At 40.7% G+C, this 6,000-nt stretch overlaps 1 protein-coding gene across 2 annotated transcripts in view; it reads right to left on the bottom strand.

The window, feature by feature from the left end:
• fam131ab (family with sequence similarity 131 member Ab) overlaps positions 1-6,000 on the bottom strand; it is a 35,255-nt gene that overhangs the window by 27,298 nt on the left and 1,957 nt on the right. The window lies entirely within an intron of this gene.

Below are 6,000 nucleotides of genomic sequence, written 5' to 3' on the forward strand. Positions count from 1 at the left end.
ACACTTCAGTACAGGACACTTGCTAGTAGCGGCTCAGGTCCGTGTTTGCCTTCAGAACTGCCTTAATTCTTCACGGCAGAGATTCAACAAGAAGCTGTAAACATTCCTCAGAGATTCTGGTCCACGTCGTCATGATTTCATCACACAGTTGCTGTATATTTATCAGCTGCACATCAATGATGTGAATCTCCTGATGCTCTACTGGACTGAGATCTGGAGACTGTGAACTCATCGTCATGATCAAGAAACCAGTCTGAGATGATTTTGTGATTATCCTGCTGGAAGTATCCGTCAGAAGATGGTCTACTGTGGTTATAAAGGAAAGGACATCAGCATCAATACTCTGAGGTGTTTAAACAATGGTACTAAGTCGTCACAGCACCAATATAACCCCTCCACCGGGTCCTACTCGCCCGCTCTGTGCGGGTCTCGAACCCGGGTCTCCGGCATGAGAGTCAGGTTCTCTAACAAGGAGGCTAAAGACTGCGGCCTCTAGAGCGCCTATTGAGATCAGAGGAGTGAGGTTTACTGCCACAGCGACTACTAGCTCGCCTCCGTTACACTCATCCCCCTAAACCTCACTCCCACCCGACCCGGGTCACGGCACCAATATAACCCCTCCACCCGGGTCCTACTCGCCCCGCTCTGTGCGGGCTTCGAACCCGGGTCTCCGGCATGAGAGTCAGGCGTTCTAACAAGGAGAAAGACTGCAGCCTCTAGTGTCTGTCGCTAGAGCACCTATTGAGATCAGAGGAGTGAGGTTTACTCGCACAGCGACTACTAGCTGGCCTCCGTTACATTAGGATAGGACAATATTTGGCCGAGATACAACTTTGTAATCCAGGGTCACATTTGAGTTACTGTTGCCTTTCTAATCAGCTGGAACAGTCTGGTCGTTCTCCTCTGACCTCTGACATCGACAACCATTTTCCCTCACAGAACTGCCACTCATATTTTCCCGGATATTTGGATATTTTCCCTTTTTCGGACCATTCTCTGTAAACCCTAGAGATGGTTGTGTGTCGCGTGTGGATATTCACAGTAGATCAGCAGTCTCTGAAATACTCAGACCAGCCCGTCTGACACCAACAACCGTGACAAGTTCAAAAAAATATTTACATTTATATATAATTTTAATTATGTACTGTATATATATGCAAATATTTCTTATACATACATATGTGTGTACACACACATTATGTAAACACACTTTCATTTTGGATGTTATTAATCGTTGCCCAGCACTAATATACAGAAGTGAAACTCAAAATGTTTTAATATGGTGCAAAAGTTCATTTATTTCAGTAATTCAACTTAAAAGGTGAAACTAATATATTATATAGACTCATTACATGCAAAGTGAGATATTTCAAGCCTTTATTTGTTATAATTTTGATGATTATGGCTCACAGATTATGAAAACCTTTTCACAATATTCTAATTTTGAATTTGGGGTTTTCATAAGCTGTAAGCCATCAAAATTTTAAGAAATAAAGGCTTGACATATCTCACTTTGCATGTAATAAGTTTATATAATACACTAATTTCACCTTTTAAGTTGAATTACTGAAATAAATGAACTAATGCACCATATTCGAATTTTCCGAGTTTCAACAGTATACAATTTCTTACTTTTTTAAATCTTGAGGTGAAGAGATTTTAGTGAGATTCTCTTAATTAATGTCAGATTGATTGCCAGACCTGTTGCTGAAAACATGGAGGCCGATATTATTATCTTCAATAACACCAGTAGCGTCTCTGCATGATATCCACAGGGCGCTTCGCTGACTCACCGACACGATTTTACACACGCTTAGTTCTAGCGGAGCGACCCACAAACAAATCAAACAGAAGAACCACCTGAGGAGAGCCAGCTGAAGAATAACTCTTGTGTCCAAAATCCCTGGTCCTCTCACACACAGTCAAACCGTATCGCATCCATCTGGCCGTCGGCCCGCGCCGGGACACGGAAAGACTCCAGGCCACCGGTGGACCGGGCCATCTGGGGCCGGAGAGATGACCTCACTCAGTCTCGATGTACACGCTCCACACTGACGCGCTTTCATGAGCGTACGCTCCGTCCTTGTCCTGATAACCGTACCGAGACGAATCTCCCGTCCTTGTCCTTTCCAGGGTGACAGCAGGACTTATGAAGCGGGGCTGTGTCTCAGGTCAAAGCTGATGCAATCTGACTACTTTTCACACTTGCATGGAGGTCATTATTCCTGCAATTCATTCAATGCAATCTGAATTAATGATTCATTTAGTAACTGACTCAAGCTGAATAACAACACTAAACACAGTATTTGAATTTGCATCAATCTGGACCAAACCAACATACTGAAATCCTTTTTCTCTGACTAAAAATTTGAGTCAGTATCTCCTCCAAGAGCTTTAAAGCTACAACCAACAATCTCGGGTCAGACCTTCAGAAATATCTGACTTGGGTTGCTATATCTTTTCTAACTGATCAGACTTACGGTTTTCGTTAAATGGACAATCAAACCTATATGAAAAATCCCGTAGACTTACATTGAGGGGGTCAAAACTTTTATACATCAACTCTAGTATTTAAGCTTCATCCACCAATTATCTATCACTAGTAAAGCCTTAGCACATGCTATGCTAAAAATGTGCTAGCAACATGCTAATTCATGTTAACAGTGCAAAACATGCGAATTCATGTTAACAATGTGTTAAAACTTGCTAACAACATGCTAACTCGTGATAACAATGTGTTAAACATACCAGCAACATACTATTTCATTATTGCAACCTGTTAAAACTTGCTAACAACACACTAATTCATGCTTGCAATGTATTAAAACATGCTAGTAACATGCTAATTCATGCTCGCAATGTATTAAAACATGCTAGTAACATACTATTTCATGCTAGCAACATGTTAACTTGCTTTAAACCACACTAAATCATTCTATCCATATGCTAATTCATGCTAGCAACATGGTAATTCATGATAATAACGAGTTAAAACATGCTAGCAACATGCTAATTAATGCTAGCGAACTTGACTTTCTAAATTTCACATTAAATTGTGTGTAGCATTTAATTGCAGTGGCATTTTAAACATTTTTTAAAAAAAGTCATGAGAGTGATGAAAGTAAATTGGAAAGCGGTTATATGGACTCCTGGTGTGTTTTATGCAAATTACTAACCTCCTGCACAGCCACAGGTCACTCATTTAGAAGTAGCCTACATTAACTATAGAACGAGGTTAAAAACAAAATTAATATGCATATGTTCGTGTTGTGAATTAGATCTTCTGTGGGTAAAATACAAATAATTCACACAATTATTAGTATATGAGACCCAACATATCTTTATTTGTGTATTTGAAGACGAACTAAAGTCTTACGGTCCCTACACACCGGACGCGAATAGCGCGTCAGGCGCGAGTGATTTCAATGTTAAAGGGGGGGTACAATGGTGTTTCATGTATTCAGAGTTGTTTACAGTGTTAAAGAGATGGATTCTCATGCTAATAATGGCCAAAGTTTGAAAAGTTATTTTGAACGAATAACAGAGAATTTCTGTGCTGAAAATCATACTTCCGGGTTGCAACACGTTTCGGCTGGTTTTTTTCAAGGGGGTAATCCATCCGCCGGAAACTGAAGCCTCCGCGGGCGCCGCCATTGTAGCAGAACTTCACCTGCTGTTAGCATTCCATTGACTCCCATTCATTTTTGCGTCACTTTGACAGCGAATAACTTTACATCTGAGGCGTCCAAAGACTCCATTTGTCCATTATTTATTTCTAAAGAAACTCGACAATGTATAAAAGGCTCAATTACCTTGTACCTTACGTTATGGCCCCGTAGAAGCCGTTTTTGTAAAAATAGGCTAACGATTGCGTCATAACTCACGCGACTCTCTGTCGCACTGTAGAGAAATTACCGTATAGACCGGCGGAGAAGCTCGCGGGCAATCGGCGGGAGGTTGAGGCATAAAGTCCGATAAAGTGAAGGGAGTAGCCCACAGAGAGTGATAAAGTTGCTCCTGCTGCTAGCTCATGGACAGCTAATGCTCACGCTCTCCGTCTCTGCGAGATCCGGAAGGGAATGATTCAGATTTCTCTCGGCACAGCTACTAGAAGACTGACATCTGTCAGACACGTTGCTCACGTGTTCAAGCTCAGTTTGAGCCTGCGCAGTTCGCCTGGCGATCAGGAAGTGAGTGCTTCAAATGGGCTTCACTTTTCTCCGTTGAAGTCTATGGGGTCGCTGTGTCCATCTTATATACTGTCTATGGTTTTTTTCTATCGTAGATCTAATGACGTAGACCAGAGTGGAACTCCTTATATGAGCATTGCTCTCGGAAAAGCGCGTTCACGCACACGTCGACCAGAGGAGAGAAAGACCGCGCTCATCGACGCATAGACATCATATCTCTATATAATATCTATGCATCGACGCGCTACTACCGGAAATCATCATCAGCAGCGCTGAATAGGAATGGTTGATGTCAAGAATGTCTCCAAAAAAGTGTGTTTTGGGATGTGAGGGAAAGTTTACCTTGTTCAGCTTCCCAAAGAACCCAGTGTTACTGGAACAGTGGATGCAGTTTGTATTTCCGGGACAGCAAAGGAGTGTGGCAAGTGCGGTTTTGTGTTTTGGTCATTTCAGTGACGAATGTTGTATTAACAAGGCCCAGGTCGTCGCTGGATTTGCAAACCAAATACTATATATATAGTAATATGGCCTACCGCACCACGATCGATAATAAGCAAACCTTCCCGTGCGCTCCCGCTTGACTCTATAGCTCCGCCCACCCCCAGAATCAAGGACCTCGGCTTTTTCCGGTTAGAATCGGAAAGCTGTATTTTTATTTTATAAATATGATGAAACTAAAGACTTTTTGGAGATATGAAGGACACACTATTACTCTATAGGTACTCAAGATTAACATGAGATTGACTGAAACTAAGTATTTTACCCCCCCTTTAAGTCAATGCAAAGACGCGTTACACGCGTATGCATTGACTTAACATTGAAATCGCTCGCGCCTGACGCGCTATTCAAGTCCGGTGTGAACGCACCATTACAGGTTTGGAACGGGTGAGTAAATACACGCACTGTCACTTTAAAAGAACCATTTTAATAATCTAAAGATCGTTTATTAGCCTATAAAGAACCTTTTGTGGAGTGGATGTTACAGTCTTCAGTTCACAGAACCACAGATGCCAATGAAGAACTTTTATTAAGTGTAGTGTAATTCTTCACAGATAAAGGATTCGTTATCTCTCCTGTCTCAGCGAGGATGCCGAACCGGCACGTTTATCAGCAATTAACGGGCCGACTCACGCGACAGGAGTAATGGCGCGTGCAGGTTTTGTATGGCCCCGGTATCCTGATATGTCATTAATAATTACAGCACGAGATTAAGAAACGATTTGCGTGGTGAAAATAAATCTGAGGTCATTTGTTCGAGACTCTCGGAGTGGAAAGGCGTTGGATTTAGTTTTCGTATACTCGTTTCTTGCAGGGATCGCGGGGAAAGAACTGGACGTTAATCATGACGGACAGAATATTAACATCAGCGTCAAGCACTAGTTGCATGTATTATTTCTTCAATTATGGACAACTTTGACCCTGTGCACATTGTTTTTAAATACACCTTTCAAATTCAGTACTACATCAATTTAATTGCAATGACATTTCAAATATTTGTGGAATTAAAAAAAATGAGAAATGGTTTATTCACTCATGGCACCAAAAGATGATATATATATATATATTTATATATATATATATATATATATACTTTTATATAAATGTACTTTTTATATTAGAAAACTGAATGCATTAATCTGGGTCAAAATATTAAAAATAATAATATATAAAATAATTTGAAAAGTAACAACAATAAATAAACGGATTGTAATAAGTTTCCAATTCACTTTTAATGTGGCCTTCATAAATTAAGTCTGTTAGTTTGGTAACACTTTATTTTTACAGTGTCCTTGTTACATGTACGTACCAT

The sequence above is a fragment of the Phoxinus phoxinus genome, assembly GCF_949152265.1.
Source record: "Phoxinus phoxinus genome assembly, chromosome: 4".
In the NCBI taxonomy this organism is placed as follows: domain Eukaryota; kingdom Metazoa; phylum Chordata; class Actinopteri; order Cypriniformes; family Leuciscidae; genus Phoxinus; species Phoxinus phoxinus.